The sequence below is a fragment of the Callorhinus ursinus genome, unplaced genomic scaffold, assembly GCF_003265705.2.
Source record: "Callorhinus ursinus isolate GAN/ISIS: 27379988/994484 unplaced genomic scaffold, GSC_fseal_2.0 scaffold6, whole genome shotgun sequence".
In the NCBI taxonomy this organism is placed as follows: domain Eukaryota; kingdom Metazoa; phylum Chordata; class Mammalia; order Carnivora; family Otariidae; genus Callorhinus; species Callorhinus ursinus.
The window spans coordinates 61,785,316-61,802,755 of NW_027397068.1; the positions used below are offsets into that span (position 1 = coordinate 61,785,316).

The 17,440-nt window shown below is 39.5% G+C and overlaps 1 long non-coding RNA gene across 5 annotated transcripts in view; it reads right to left on the reverse strand.

Moving 5' to 3' along the window:
* The window catches only part of LOC112819302 (uncharacterized), a 151,917-nt gene that overhangs the window by 109,016 nt on the left and 25,461 nt on the right, over nt 1–17,440 (reverse strand). For 2 of the 5 annotated variants that reach the window (XR_012378451.1, XR_012378447.1), the window contains exons 3-5: nt 4,642–4,741; nt 3,702–3,791; nt 393–835 (exon numbers count right to left, since the gene is read on the reverse strand). This is a non-coding gene — a long non-coding RNA (uncharacterized lncRNA). The remainder of the gene's footprint in view (nt 1–392; nt 836–3,701; nt 3,792–4,641; nt 4,742–17,440) is intronic. The other 3 variants (XR_012378450.1, XR_012378449.1, XR_012378448.1) reach the window with 3 other exon arrangements.

The following is a 17,440-nucleotide window of genomic DNA, read 5'->3' on the forward strand; positions in this document are numbered from 1 at the left end:
GATGCTTCTTGAGAGCATAAAGATCACGATTGAATGAAAAGCTGTTTTTCTTAGCTTCTGAGTAAACTGGGATGTCTTTTTGGGTTAAGGTCTTTACCACTGATCAGGCAACTCAAACAAGAAACTGATTCATCCTTGTCACCTCTTTTTGCCACACTTCCTTGAGTGCTTTTGGGTCCCATCCCCATTTTAATTGTCCCACTTTAAAATCTCAGGATCTTTACCTTGGATTTTTCTTTGGTTTTATAATTTTAAAAGGCAGGTCATTGGGACGTTTAAAAGTACGGCCTCTGCAGTCAGACCAGTGGGTTCAAACCTGATCCCACCACTGACTTGCTATGTAACCTGTATAGCTTCCTCATCTATAAAATGGGGTTCATAATGAGACCTACCTTTTGGCATTGTCTTGAGTAGTTAATATGTAGAAAACACTTAGGACCTACCCAGCACGAGCACATTTAATACCATGCAAGTGTTAGCCATCCATTCCTCCTCTTTTGTTGTCATCCTCCTCCCGAATGGAATTATCTTTCCAAAATAAATGCCATCATGCTCTTCAGCTCAGAAACCTGAAGGCTCCTCCCTGTGAACAGTGCCATTCAAAGCTTTCACCTCCTTGTCCCCGAGTGAGATTCCAGCCTTCTCCTGGTACATGCCCTGGTGCTTCAGCCACATCCAGCTTTGCCATATTTTACACACCTGTGTACTTCAGGTCTCCTAGCTTTGCTCACATCATTCTCTTTGATTAAAACACCCTTTCTTATAGTCAACCCAGTCGTAGTCTATGCTTCTTTCAAGGTCCCGTTCAAATGGCAAGTTCTTATGGAAATCTTCCCTGAAACAATGTAAGCAGAAGGAGTCATTCCTACGTGTGTGTCCCTCTACATGTCTGACACCAGTGTATGACTCATCACATTATCAGATATTACCCTGACTTGCTTATGAAACTGTTTTCATTTTTTTAGGATGAGAGGGGCAGAGGGAGAGAGAGAATCTTAAGCAGGCTCCATGCTCAGCACAGAGCCCTATGTGAGAGGCTCGATCTCATGACCCTAAGATCATGACCGGAGCCAAAATCAAGAGTTGGACGCTTAACTGACTGAGCCACCCAGGCGCCCCTATGAAACTGTTTTCACCCTGAGGTTTGTGTTCCTTGAAGAGAAGGAGCATGTCTTAACGATCTTTATATATGGACAGTCTAGCATGCTGCTTACAAATTCTAGGAGCCAAATAAATAAGTGGGCATCTGTTAAGTGAATAATAACCCCTTATCAGAAATTCACTTCTCTCTTTCACAAGATTCCAAGTGGAATCCTAATTCCTTCAAAAACCTTCCCATCAAAAAACAAAAATAAAAAAACAAAAAACCCAAAAAACTTCCAATCTGCCTCAACTCAAATGATATCCCCCACTCTGAACCCTCCGACTATCCATTCGATCTGCCATTCATCTGCCATTTATAATATATTGCATTGTGATTTTGGTTTCTTTTTTTCACGTATCTATAACTCAGATGTCAGTCAGAGCCTTTCTACCCATTAAGATCTATCTTGGTGTGTCCCAAACCCCTTTCCTGCCAGTCCTTAACACACCACAAGATTCTGGCGAATTGCTGGGGGGTGGCTTTTATGCTTATATTCATCTTTGGCTCTGAACCCCTTCTTCTGTGCAATAAATCCAGTGTGTGGATCATTTTCCTCTCCTATCCTTGCTGTTCCTATTCTGCCCTTGGTCAATCCAGATGTGGAAATCAGCTCCTTTCCCTGATGTCTGCAAAATAAAACCAACCAATGATAGGCAAATAAATCCCACTCATATAAGATTTTATATAAATAACAGACTTACTCAAAAGTTTGAACAGAGGAAATGTTATCACAAATACAGAAATATAACTATCTAGTCAGTTGCTGTTTTGCACCTTATTCTTTCAGAAATGTGTGTGTGTGCATGTGTGCAATGGCACAGGGATGTATATATCCTATGTACATATATTCTACAAGGAGTGGGCATACCTATCTTCACCAATCTGCACTCAACAATCCTTACTGAATAAGTGGGGAAACCTAGTAGGGTCTACATCACAATAGTCCAAAAAAGGGAACTCACTCTCCTGTCAGCCTCAATCCCTTCCCCCTCCCTTCTGGAACACCTTCTAGAAACTATGTTTTCATTCTGTTTGGTAGAACAATTCGGTTCCCGCCAGTCCCCTACTCTCAAAATCAGCATCAGGCCTACATGTGTATGGGCAAATCTATTAAGGTCCTCAGCCAAATAAAATGGCCTCTCATTTAATAGAACGTATTCTCCTTAGAAAACTGTTGTTTTAACCCAAAATTTGTTTTTCCTCCTTACACATGTATGTTTTATGGTGCTAATTAGATTTTAAGTTCCTTAAAGACTGAGATAATCTTATGCTACTTTGATCTGTCAAAATATGTATTGTATCTTTAAAATTAGTCATTCATCCATTCAATAAATATGTATTGAGCAGCTATTTCATATAAGGTGTTACAATATGAGTAATCCCCATTCTTGCCCTCAAGATGCTCCTCGGAGGACCAGGTAGGTAGCTATATGAACAAAGAGTAGCAATACAGTGTGGAAACTACCCTGAAATTTGCAGTGCAAGCTTGATTTTGGAGAACTACAGAACAGGAAGGCTCCTCAGAGTTCTCAACCTTGTCTCCAACATTTCTGCAGGCCGTTATAGTCTCCAAAGTAGAACGCAATTCTCCACAATGGAGATTCCTACTTACTGCGAAAGCAAGAGGGGAGAACCCTCATGCCCCTTGGAAGGACAGAGCAGAACAGGAGTGGGGTGGTACAAAAAGACCTATAAACATCTGTGCTCAGGGAGCATGCCCTTGAGGAGTCACCGATATAAAACTTTTAAGAAACAAATGAGAACGCAATTTTTCAAAAACATGTTAATTCCATAAAGTGAGCATGCCTGCTTTAAAGTATGAAGCCCTTAAGCTATATTATACATGGATACTGAAGAATTGAAAGAAGTGAAGAATTGAAACAATTTTCTGAGCAGTTATTAGAGGACTTTTATCTGCTGTATCCAGTAGAGAAGAGGAGAAAATAATGGGAATGTATGCAATCAGTACACTTGCATTGATGGAGGCATTCATTCACTGGGGCACTTAGCATGACTCAGTTCTATGGGCATCTTCTGACTGCCTTCTGCACACAAAAATTTAAGTTCTGTGTGTCTAGTTACCCTTATCCAGTAAGGGTAGATCCGGGCCTGTCTGTCTAAGTGCCAGAAACTAGTGAATGTATCTGCCTAGCAATCCCTGTGACATTTGCTTAACTCACTAGCACAAAGGCATAAACAACTTGCTGCAGGTCTGTTTGTAATGGCAGTATAATGAGGTCTCCAGAGTCCTGAGCTGAAAATAACTTGAGATTTCTCTGTGAGAATATACTTTAGTTGCTGTGAATTGGTTTTGCTTTATGCAATGCTCAGAATGAGAAGAAAAAATCATTTCATAGCAGTTTTTTTTTCCAAATGGGAATACAGTCTCAGCTATTTTTAGATCATTGTTCTAAATCCTAAAGACTGTTTTATTATGTCTTTTTCAAATACGACTAGGCATATGTTGCAAGTTATTTGTTAAGTCCTTTCTAAAAAAAAAAAAAAAGCAATAAGCATATAATCTCCAGAGAACAATTTACTTTCAGATTGAAATCACCTGATAAAACCACCCAGCTCAGTGAAGTAGAAGTTTGTTTCCTTTTAGATCGTGCTCCTCTGCTTTATGAAGTAGAGATCAATGCAGAGGCTAGAGAGGAAATCACAATTCAAACCCAGACCACTATTTGCATATTAAAAGAGGGAACAAGATACAGACAGAAACAAGGAAGAAATTTTCCTTGATAGAATCCAACAGATCTTCTGTACTCCTGGATGTTTATCTCTGCTCGTGGCCACTGAGGCCTTCTTTGGGTTTATAACCGGTCACCTACAAGGGCTAACTCAAAGAACAAGCACCAAGTTAAATTTAGTAAAACATATATTTATTGACAGTTACTAACTTATGCACACTCATTCTCATCGCCAAAAGGAATACTTAAGTTTTATTACAAATGTTAATAATTGCTTTAAAGTATGCAGCCCCTTCAGGCTATCTATTACATAGATAGGAAGTGAAGAATTAAAACAATTTTCTGAGCAACCCACTCATTAAAACACTTTTATCTGCTATCTCCAGCAGATAGGAGGAGAAAAAAATGAGGAAAAAAAAATGTTATCTTGCTGTTCCCTCTACTTGGAATCTTCTCTCCCCGCCCCCCAGAAATATGCATGACTTCCTTCCTCCTATCATTCAAATCTTTCCTCAGTTGTCACCTTCCCAGTGAGGCTTTCCCCAAACAGGGGAAAGTTGTAACCCTCCCTCCGCCCCCAGGTCTATCAGTTTTCCATGATCTGTTTTTCTCCATAGCTAAGCATCTTCTAAAAGCTATGTAATGTACTTACCCACTGTATAGTATCTGTTTCCCTCCAACTGTACGTAGGCTCCATGAAAGCAGCAATTCCAGTTTCTTTCATTTTTCTGCTCTATCTGCAGGTACCCCGCTCATAGTACGTGCTCAAAAAATATGTGTACAATAAATGATGTATAGAGTGTATACCTTAAAGTATATGGTCCCTTCAGGCTACGTTATACATGGCTACTGACACGAAGAATTGAAATGATTTTCTGAGCAGCCAGGTCATTAGTCCTTTGATCTGCTGTATCCAGGAGAAAGGAGGAGGGAGAAAAATGGGAATGTATATAATCAGTGCACCTGAATTGATGGAAATCATTCACTATGGCACTTAGAAGGGCTCAGCTCTCTGGGCATCTGACTCCCTCCTGCACACAAAAATTTAACTACTATATGTCTAGTGACGCTGACCCATGAATTCCTGTGAACTGCCCTATAGGACAACATACCTTTATACTATAAAAGATCATGTAGTTAATGAGATTTTCAGAATAAGTTGGCAGACTGAAGCTATCATAAATTTTCTCCCACCACGACTAAATAAATTTACAAATTTTAAGTAAAACAAGACATAAAAAACTAAACCAGTAGCAATCAAACATAAGAAGAGACACAACCTTATGCCTACTCTGTGAAAAGCATAAGCTAAAGAGGGGGAGGAGACGGAGAAGAGATTATTCCAGGAACTTGTATAGCTACTAATAGTGAAGGAAAAAAAGGAAGAGGAAGAGAGAAGACAAAATTATATATATATATAGGAAAAATTATATATATATGTATATAATATATATATGAAAAGAATACTTCCAATGTAGGAAGAAGACAAAAGGTATAGAAAATACAAAGAAACAAAACATAAAAATCTAGCTGTGTTCCCCCAGAATCAGGAAAAAAAAATCTCCAGAGTTCATTATCTATTTTGTGTCTTGTTTTTTTCCAGCTCAGAACAAAGCCGTAAGGAGAAGGCAGGCTATTCACAATGACCTAGGGCTAATTATATCCAACAAAATATATGCATCTAGCAAAACAGAACACCAAAAACAAAACAAAACAAAAAAAGATATGAACAGAAGAGACTTAAAACAAGCTCCTTTGAAAGTGCTAAAGTCCCAGGGTGATGAAGGCACAAAGAACCCCAGGTGTTGAACCCCTCCTTCCCAGCAGGTGATGAGGTTATAGGTCCAGCCCGCAAGTTTTATCTTAGTTTGGGTCAAATGAACAGGACGAAGAAGCCGGGAAGAAGTTGGGAAGAAGCAGGTGAAGAAAGTACCGCTTATCTCTATGTAAGGAATAGTTTCCAGGATTCACCCTACTTTGGGTCTCTCTGCGGGCTTCAGATATGATCTCACATCATTCTAGTAAACCCTGGGCAAGGCTCTGGACCAAACTGGAGTGGTGAAAGCAGAAACCAGTCTCACAAAAATGTGGCTTTCCAGAATCCAAAATGAGCTGTCCTCCTCTCCCCTGTCCCTCCTACCCAGAAAAAGAAGCACAATACACATTACCCAGCCCCCATGAAAAGCTCTAAAAGATACAAACCAGTCTCAAATATGATGTGAAAGGGGTTAAAGAGATCTCACTACCACATTAGAGAAAACTGAGGGTCTTAAACACTAAAGACAGCTAACGTTTATTGTTTACTGTGTGGAAGGCGCTAAGTACTTTACATCTATTAAGTCACTGAATCCATAAAACAACCCAGTAAGGTAGGTACTACTATCGGTACACAATTCCATCTTCAAAACCCCTAAAGCCAAATGTGTCTCGAAATTCAGATTTTTTTTTTCAGATTTCAGAAAGGGAATAAGGTATATATGCCATCAAAGACATAAAATCCACAGGCCCTACAGAAGCACTCTGTATTCAAACATGTTAATATTTATCAAATCTATGAATATGCACACTAATTGGAAAAAATGAATTCTATAAGTAGCTCATATCAATTCAAATCAGGCCAAGTTTTGCCCCCAAATAAATCTGTGCCAAATGTACAAAAACTTAGAGTCGTCGGAGCCTTTTGCGCTATGGATTTGTAGGTAAGAGACCCGGACTTGTAGCAGTGGGTCTGAACAAGGAGGCTAATGCAGAAGAAGGTTCAGGTCACAAGTTCTCCTCAGTCAAACAGGCAAAAGTAATGGAACCTAGATAAAGACCCAGACTCCAGGGTCTAAAAGCTTAGCTCCCAGTTGATGGAGTCACCAGGGCACATCCATTCACTCAGCAGATATTTATTAAACAACTACTAAACTATAGGAGCCAGGGATATAGCAATGAACAAGATGGGCATAGTCCCATCCTCATGGAGCTTACAGTTTAGGGGGGACAATAAGCAAATATGTAGGGTGCCAGGTAATGGTAAGTGCTAGAGGTGCGCCCAGTGTCTGCCTTTCAGATCTGGTCCTCCCTATCCCCTTGTAAAACAGTAACCCAATTTCCTTTTGGTAATAGGGATCAGGCATCATGGCTTCACTGCTTCAGTGCCTTGGAGGGCCTGAAATGGCCGTGGGGGGGGGAGGGGGATTCTCTCTAATTTACTGCAACAAGACTGTATGACCTAATGGAAACACCCATCCCTTAGGCAATAGGACTCCCAACTCACCAAGCCAATGTTGCAAAAGTAGGAGGCAGAAATTCTAGATTATCAGGTGCAATCAGGAGAAGAGTCACTCATAACTCCAATTCTCACTCCCCAGATTATATGTTCTGACTGTAAGGGGATGGCACAAACAACACTGATATGCAGTTGGGATTCCTTTGTGCAAGGGAGCACTAAAACATCACAAAGCACGGCCTTCAAGCTGACTCTATAGCTCAACTTTTACACTTTTCTATCAGTTCTGCTGTTCTATCAGTCCACCAGCTTTTAGACCACGAATAAGTGGAAAACCAATGAATCCCATGGGCCTGAGCTCATCTCCATGCTTCTTTCACTACGAAATGAGTTTCTTGGTCAAAGATGATGTAAAGAACACCATGGCATTTTGCGGGTCTCTCAGTAAATGGTAGTACTAACAGAAGAAATGTGGGAAGGGAAGGCAAATCTGTAATCAGAACACTAGTCCTGTAAGGATAGCCTCAGTCGACATATTCAATTTATCACTGGGTGGCTCGCTGGTTCCTCTGAAAAATGAAGCCATACTGGGGGCAATGTGTTGGCCTGTGCTGTAGGTAGATAGGTTGGACACTCAATAGTCTGATTAGCCTTGATAAGGGAGAGTCTATGCTGTTAAGTCTATGTATAACTTCCATCCCTGATGCCATGCCCACTTTGTAAATGAGTCTTTTGAGCAAGCACATGGCTGGTAAAAAGAGGCTGACATCTACAGCACAGGTCATCTTGCCCCCTCATTAGTGAGAGCCTACACTGGATGGGCATTCAATTTTTCTAAGGCCTTCTTGTCACCAAACCTGCTATTTTTCTAAGAACTTGATCTTTTGACTAACGTGCTAGCAGGCCTGGGACCTCATGCGGATCCATACTTTAGGCCATCTTTCTAAGGACAGAAGACCACCAGAGGGACTGCTTAAGTTCTGCCCATTAGGAAGCTCCCCTGCACCCAGTGACCATGGAGACATTCCTAACTAAGTCGGTAGAAATATTTTAACTCCTTGCTACCAGCTGGTGCCAGCCAATTATACACACTCACATGTAAACCAGGCTTTCAATTTTTCCTCTCCTGTTTGTGGGTCATGGGTAACTCTCCATGAGGCCGTAAATGTGAGGTGAAGGAAAGGTGGTGAAGGAGAAATTGATACCATGAGAGTCTGAGCCACATTTTCATCAAATTTACTAGCACCCTCTGGACCTGCTCAGACCCAGACCCACTTTTAATTAAGGATGGACTGCTGTCAGTTTATGATATGGAAGATCAGAGAACACCAGACAATGATGAGTTTCTCAGATCTCAGAGTCACTTGGTGTCTCATGGTCAGCTATTCTGTCTTTTTGAGGACCCCATAGCAAAACAGGAGCTACTTCTCACACAGAGAACCTTGGCAATAGACAAGTCCAGAGTTTACTCTGAAATCCTAGGATGTGAAAGACAATACACAGTGATCCTCCTACTGAGACTTACTGCAGGCCATAAACACAGCAAGAATCATTAGGTCCAAGTGTAAGGCAGCTCTCACCACAGTGTGAAACTTCTACAGAGCTTTCTTTGGGTATCCTCTCTTTTGCACTCTTTTGCACTCTCCGTTGTGCTCTTTTTAGTTTACTATTTTGGCTTGGTGAGGGTTCTTGGAGGGAGAATAGAAACTAAGTTAAATGATAACAACACAATCAGCCAAATTTTGAATAAATGAAATTCTGCAAGACTAATGACCCAGCTTCTTCACCAAATATCATAGAAAGTACAGAAGGGGAACTGTTTTAGATAAAAAAAGCTTGAGATATACCAGGAATTTATTTAAGTACTGTTTCAACTAACTCACCTAAGAAAGCCATTTTTTAATACAATTGAGGGAATTCAAACATGGGCTGTATAGTAGATAATACTAAGGAATTATTGTTATTTTTTTAAATGTGATAACGATACTGTGGTTACATTAAAAAATACTGGGACTCCTGGATGGCTCAAGTGAAAGAGCATGCAACTCTTGATCTCGGGGCTGTGAGTTTGAGCCCCACACTGTGTGTACAGATTACTAAAAACAATAATAACAATAATAATGATAAAATAATAAAAAGAAAAAGTCCTTATCTGTTAGAGGTACATAGTAAAGTATTTCTAGATAATGTGATGTGATGTCTGGAATTTTTTTAGAAATCTCCCAGGAGCGGGGGAATGTGTTAGTATGGTTAGATAAAACAATATAGGCAAAATATTGATAATTGTTCAACTGAAGAATGACTACATTATTATAACCATTCTATATGCCTCTATTTGAAATTTTTTCATGATGGGTTTCAAGTTTTTTCCTAATAGTAACTTGTTTAAAAATGATTCCATCCACCTAACTCCATAAGCCCCCACACCGACTTGTAAGTAGGTTACAATGGCATAATGGGTATTTAGTGATCAACCTCAACCCAGAGTATCTTATATGGAAGGTCTGGAAAATGCCCTTTCCCCAGTGCACAATCACTCTATAAATGGCCTGGGGGAAACACTTCAAGAAAGATTTACAGTTTACATTTGTGGCTATGTCACTTTCCACAGGATACTAAATGGGGACCCAGCTTCTCCTCAGTTATCCCTCCAGTTCTGAACTGCCTTAAGTCTAGACTTGATGAGAGCCTGTGAATTCTCATTACGGAGTGTCTAATCTTGTTTATGCCACAAGGTTATATAGCTCAGTCAATATCTTCATAGAATACACATTCATTTTATACCTATAGGCCCATGGATCAATTCACCACCACCACAGATTCCAGAAGGTCAAAGCAGTTGGCCACTCTGACCCTGCCTATGACGGAAATTGTGCCTACTTTGTCTCTGTAAAAGTTAAGCGCCACCACCTGACCCTTTGCCTAGCCAGGCTCTCATTACTAGGATCCCAATTTAATTGTGACACTTGAAACTATTATCTCCAGGATATGGAACACAATTCAGCAAACTTTCTCTGTAAAGAGACAAATTGTAAATAGTGTTTAGCTGTGTCATGACTTCTTACCTTGCAGCACAAAACCACCTGTAGCCTAAAGGGCATGGCGGCACCCCAATAAAGCTTTCTTGATGGATATTGAAATTTGAATTTTATATAATTTCCGAGTGACATAAAATACTTTCCTTTCCAACCCTGTAGAAACATAAAAACCATTCTTTGCTTGCATGTTGTACAAAAGCTGGTAGTGGGCCATTGGCCTGCAAGTCAAAGCTTGGAAATCCCTGATCTCAGCCCTTAAAATCTATTCTCTCGTGTACTAGTTCCTGGGTTTGGGCCCATCTAAAAGTAATGAAAAGCACCTGTAGTTCCTTTGGTCTATCTACTATACCCTCTGTCCCTCAAGTGAATGTACATGCTGTGATTTAACTCTGCGTCTGAGCCTGGAGGCCTTATGGGTAGGTCTAGAAGAATTGGCACTCCCCCGGTAAGGCAACAGCTTCAGGAAATATCATTGCAAGGCCTCAGGGAGAGAAAAGGGTGACTTCCTGAGACAGGGGAGGAAGAACTATTTGCAATAGCAAGGGACATTCAGGAAGATTTGGGGATTCAAATCATGTCCGCAGCAAATGTTCCTATCTCAGCATCTCTTCTTTCCCAACCAGTGTTCTGACCTTAGCAAAAGAGTCTCAGGCTTAACCAGAGTTGTAATTCTGCGACCAAACAATTCAGTTTTAGGTCTAATCCTTATTCAGGTCTGCTCTGCAGCTATAGGCGAGAAGGGATTCTTTTAAGGCCTCCATAGAACCTTTCTGGTTCCTCACTTTTGTCTTGAATTGAAGGTAAAGCGATCTATTTTTATACAAGCTCTCTGGCACAGTCAGAAGCAGGCCTCGCTGCCTGCAATGTCTGTCATCATCCTTGTCATAATATCAGGGAGTACAACAGCCTAGTTGTCTTCCAAAGCCTTGCCCTCGCTGGCTCACCAGCTCACACCACTACGAGAGTAATTGTGATCATGATGCCGTGGCATGCCACCCATTGCATGTGGCCTGTGGTCCTGGATATGGTGGTCAACCAGGAAATGGCTGTTAGCAAGCCAGTCCGAGAGTTCTATCTCCAGGGCCATTCTTCCTAAGGACTGTATGAGTCAGGATCCTGGCACGTAACACAGTTCACCCCAGACACTTCAGATGAAGAGAATAATAGAGCAACTGCTCAGAAAGGTCAAGCAAAGAACAAGTTGAAGGTTAGTTAATGGTTAAAGGTTAACCTCGGTCAAGGTTAAACAAAGAACAAGGTTTGGCAAGATAGACAGAAAACAGAGTGGTAGAATACCATTCCCACCCTCAGGACTGAGGAGTAAGAGAAGGAAGCAGTGTTGTCAGAGTCCAGGGAGAGCTGGAGCCAAAGGGAGGGGCGACCTTCAGGGACCGTCCTCACAAGGGGTGCAGTAGGAAGAAAGCGAGGAAAAAATACCCACCTCGCCCTTCCCCACCCCTGCCACCTGATTTCCTGCAGGCCCTTCCCCTTGGCCCAGTCTTGCTGGAAGCCAGCGATCAGGCAGCTCAGATGATGTGGAGAGCAAGAGTCAGCCTCCTGGGGTACAGAATGAGACAGAGCAGGAGGGTTAGGCAGGGGAGCCAACAAATAGAATAAAGAGCACATATGGGGGGGTCCCTCTTTTAAGGAGGAAGCTGAGCAGTTACTTGCTCAGGGTCACATAGTGAGTGGCAAAGCCAGAATTCAAAACTAAGAGGTCCACCTACAGACCCTCAACAAGTTCAGTACAGAGCCGCACATAGCTATTTCAATACTGGGGAACTAGGGGAGAGAAAAGTTGCAAGAGCTTCTTTAAGAAGAGGAAACTGTGTGGTAGCCAAATAAGAGAGGACTACAGAATCCATGACAAAGGCATTAGTGATGAGCCGTAAATAAATAAATGGATGGGAGAATGGTTATGGAGGAAAATGTTATGAATATGATCAATTTAACAAGAGTAAGACAAACAAAATGTGGAGGTAGTGGCAGAAGGTAGCTTAAGCACCATGATTTCATCTTTCTTTGTGGGTAATCAACAGCAACAAAGTTAATGAGTAAGAAATAAAATTTTAGTCTGTTTTTTTGAGTATGAATATAATCCTATTTTTCGAATGTTATACACATTTTTTATCTGTGTCTCCCCAGTTTGTCATGGGTCCAAAAACGGAGAGTTAATGTTACCATCATTGTGTTTCTGCCCATTTCTGAACATATCTGTCCATTTCTGTCCAAATGCCTTTCTGTTACATTTCCTGATTTCTATGCATGATATACCTTGATGCTATAGTAAAGAAAAATTTGAGCAGTAAGACCATATTTATAGCGGAGCCCAGGCTTCAGGAGAACTGGGTTTCTTGAATAAAGGATGTAGCCGATATTTAAAAGATTAAAAAACACCAAGTTACAGTTTATCTGTCCATTATCCCCGTTGGTGGTAAGGAACAATTTTCCCTTGCATGAGTATCCTATCTGCAAGAATTACTGCCTATCTTCAGTTATCAGAGATAACATTGCTCTCTCATAGAGTCAGCAACTTTTACAAGAAAGAGCCTCGAGTCTTTGTTTCTGGAGGCGACTCAAGCGTTCTTGGTTTTTCACATTTTATCTCAGATGGAAAGTATTTCTTTCTCTGAGGGTGGCATAGAGCGTATGTATCGTATAGCAGTGGCCTCCGAGTATCAGCTTCTGTTTCTCATTTTGGTATTGATTAAAACGGTCCCATCCCTTTGTGGATTTTTACCCTTTATTATTCTTAAAATACACTTCCTTGTCTCATTCAACACTTTTGCCCCGATGGGCTGATGTTAATACCATAACTCCGTCTTTTTTTTCCTTAGCATTTACTTCTGATTCCCTTGTCTACCTTTTTAACTTTTCTGAGCTGTTTTGAGTGTGTCCTCTGTGTTAGAGCTCTTGGTCTGATTCTTCAGCCAACCCGAAAATCGGCTTATGACAGGTGAATATCGCAATGTAGCCGCATTTCTGCTACATATAGGAAATATGTAGGAAATGTCATAGTTCATTTCCAAAGATTTTGAAATTTGTATTGTAGTTTCCTTTCTAATCTGTGTAATTTAGAAGTGATTTTTTGGTTTCCAAACATATTTTTTAAAGCTCTCTTCTCTTATTTCTAATCTAATTGCAATATGTTAAGAGATTCTAGTCTCTGTGATATCAGTTTTTTTCAACTTTATAGAGATTTCTTTGCACCATAACTTGATTGGGGGTCAGTGTTTGTAAATGTTCAATAAGAATGTATATTCTTTAATACTGGGAGCAAGATTTTATTTAAGTATGTATATACTCATCTATATGGATCAACCTTGTCAATTGTGTTGTTCCGATTTTCTAATCCTCATTCATTGTTGGCATGCTTACTTTGTTCCTAATTGAGGTATGCATAAATAATCCAGTATGATTGTCAATTTGTCAGTATCCACTTTTATTAATTTATCTTTTTGTATGAAATGTCTACAGTAGCCCAAATCTGGAAACAACCTCAATGTTCATCAACAGGCAAATAGTTAAATAAATCGTGGTATAGCCATCAATGGTACACCAATCAGTGATAAATAGTAACAAACCATTGATATTAATAAAGCAACATGAATGATTCTCAAGGACATGTTGAGAAAAAAATGCCATAAACACAAGAAGAAATACTACATAATTCCATTTACATCAATTTCAAGATTATAATTTGTGAATAGAGATCAACACAGTAGTTGCCTACAGGGTGGGGAGAGTAGGAATTGCCCAGAGGGAAGCACAAGGGAAATCTAGGGAGTGATAGACACATTCTATATCTTGATTGGGGTGTTGATTATATGAATTTCTGTATTTCCAAAACCAATATCTCCTTTTAAATCGATTCATACATTATGTTGCCCATGCCTATGTTGTTAGATGTGTACAAGTTCATAAGTCTACCTTCTTGATGGAACGTCTGTTTTATCATCATTTCACATCATTCTGTTTAACTATTAATGGTCTTGCCTTAAATTTTGTTTTTTCTTATATTATTATTGCTATACCAGCTTTCATCAGATTGGCAGTTTCACTCTTTATATAGTTTTGTTTTAGGTACAGCTCATAAATAATAAATAACAGTACTTTTAAAAATCCATTAAACTTTGGGTGTATTTGCACCTTTTGTAAATACTGATGTATTTAAACTTACATGTGACATTTTATTTAGTGTTTTCATTTTACTATCTTTTCTCCCTTTTTAAAATCTTCTTTCCTGCCTTCCATTGCATATGTAATATTTTTATTTTCCTCATTTTTCTTCTGTTAGTACAAAATCTATACATCATTCTCTATTTTCATTGCTATTACATTTTATCATGCAGACTTATCTATATTTTTTAAACAAAACAACAATTATTCAGTATTTCCATTCTCATCTTGACCATTTCTTAACTATCTAAAGAAAACCAAAGCAGTCCCCATTTTCTTGTCTTTAAGGGAGCTTTTACTTTTAAGAATAGTTATTCTTATATTAAATAGTTAAGTGAATCAACATTTTTTTTTATCAGTTCCTGTGCTCATTGTGTTCTATAGCCCATGCCTAACTACTGGGTTCACTTTTCCTTAACATATCACTCTTGTTAATTTTTGTTGAGTTAGTGGCAGAATAAACTCTTTATTATATGTCTTTGTATGTCGGAAATATTTGCATTTGCCCCTCCTTTACCCACAGGAGTAGTGAGTCTGGCTGTGGTTCCCCATATGGTTCCCCATATGGAACTTTACTCAGCAAGGGCTGTAATCTCCACTGGGAACCAGGAGACCTGTGCCTTTCACCCTGCTCCCCGCTTTGTGCAATTCTGCCGGATGGCAATGTCTGTCTTCTTTATAATCCAGCTATGTCTCTTTGCTTTCTCCTCTTATGTATTACCTTTCATTGCAGTACATTTGATGGAGAAGGAGGTGTTTGAAACAGATTCACTCTTTTCTCCATTTCAAACTCTTGTTTGTTTTTTAATTATTTATTCTGAAGTTTGGTTTGTTAGAGTATAGCTTTTGGATAGAATGAGAAAATCAGGGGCGCCTGGGTGGCTCAGTTGCTAGGCATCTGTCTTTGGCTCAGGTCATGATCCCAGGGTCTCTGCTCGGTGGGGAATCTGCTTCTCCCTCTCCCTCTTCCTGCCACTCCCCCTGCTTGTGCTCTCTCTCTCTCTGTCAAATAAATAAATAAAAACTTAAAAAAAAAAAAAAAAGAATGAGAGAATTAAAAGTTTCTCTTCTGACATCAACACAGATTTTTTTTTCCCCTAGTAAACTCTCACTATGTTAAATAATTAAAGAATCTATTGTGGAGGGGTGCCTGGGTGGCTCAGTAGTTAAGCGTCTGCCTTCGGCTCAGGTCATGATCCCAGGGTCCTAGGCTCGAGCCCTGCATCAGGCTCCCTGCTCCGCGGGAAGCCTGCTTCTCCCACTTCCCCTGCTTGTGTTCGCTCTCTCACTGTGTCTCTCTCTGTCAAATAAATAAATAAAATCTTTTTTTTAAAAAAAGAATCTATTGTGGAAATCAAGCATGTTATACTTTTTTTAAAACTATTAAATTCAAGTTCAGTCAAGGTTTATGGAAGTTTAGACTAGTGAGCTATTAATTCTGACCAGGATTAGAGAAGCATTCGCAGATTAAAGGACATTTGGTCTGTGTCCTAACAGATGAATAGGAGTTTGCTATATTAATAAATGATGAGATGTTCAGAGCAAAAAAGCAGGGGTCACAAAATTACCCAGATACAGGTAGTCCTGCAGTGTGATTTCAAAATATGAGCCAATATCTCAAAACCAAGGGATGCCAATAAAAAGCAGGATTTCAGAAAAAATAAAATAAAAATTTTGGTAAAATGGAACTCAGCCCTCCAGCCCTCCCATGGGGCTGGAGCTAAGTAGTTCTTCCCCTTTCAGAGAGCATGTGGAGTCTTCTTAGTCTTCTCTCCCTGTACCACCTCCTTGTCCTCTCTAGGCTCATGTGCGAGCCCTGCAGAAAGTCTGGAAGACTACAAAGGTGTACAATGCATTTGGAAAAGGTTTCCAAACAAGAGAGTAATGTGATCCGATCTTTGTTTCCATGAAGCAAGCCTAGTGGTGAAGGATGATGGGTGTGTGGGAGAGAGGGGGCAATTTGAAAGCAGAGAAACCAATCAGAAGGCTGTTGCAATAGCCTGGGAGAATGATGATAAAATGCAGAACTCACTCATTCGTAGCCACAGGACTGCGGCAAAGGATGCAGAATCAGAGAATTTTGAGAAGTAGAATCAAAAAGGCTTGGAAACAGATTGAATGCCAATTGTGAGAGAAAATGTGTCAGAGATGATTTAAATACTTCTAGCTTTGGGGACTGCATGTGGTCATCCACTAAGACACAGAACTCAGAAGAAAGTAAAAGTTTTCAGTGGATAAATTATTGTGTTTTTTGTCCATGTGTGGGTGACCTCTTTGAATCAGAGGCTGGGTCTTATTTATCTCTGTGTCCCTGGCTTCTAGCACATCTACTGAAACAGGTTCAATAAATGATTGTTGAGTTGAACTCAATTAAGCTTATTGATTTTTAGGTGTTTGTGGGAAGGTCATACAGGTGGAAAAGTCCAGAAGTCAATTTGTCATTTTAGAGCTCGAAAGAAAAGTTCAAGTTGGAAATTAATTTGGGTATTGTCAACATATTTATTTTCTTGACTGATTTCCACGAGTTGTATTGTGTTAAGGCGAAGTTATTGATAGTATATCTTGATAACAAGTTTACAATTTTGTTTATATGATTGCCACATGTGCTTAATATATTGTGATATTGAGGATCTATCAATATTTTCACCATTTTCTTCTGTGCCTTCAGCTGTATATATAATCCATAAAATGTTTTTTTCACCAAAAGACATTTCTGATAGACATAAATTTAACTTATTATAGAGTCATCAGACAATGTCAAAGGAGCTCAAGTGATTTAAGTACAAATACAACAACTCTAACTTGACTAAGGTTTAAGTAGCAATTTCAGGAGAAAAAAGAACATTCAAAAATGTTAAAAGCACTGTTCTAAGCAAATAATGATTTTTCACTCAAAAGTAGTGTCTACACAGTATAAACCTTTTTTAAAAAAATGAAGTAGTCATTGTTTAAATTGTTAAGTTAGTTTTTAGCTTAAACTTGCTATGTTTAGGGAAAAAAGAAATATGGTCTGTATTTTTAAGTATGCCATTCACATCCTCTCCTGGGTTTATCTTTCCTTTAGAAAGCATGTAAGAAGAAAGAGAGAGAGAGAGAGAGAGAGAGAGAGAGAGAGAGAAAGAAAGAAAGAAAGAAAGAAAGAAAGAAAGAAAGAAAGAAAGAAAGAAAGAAAGAA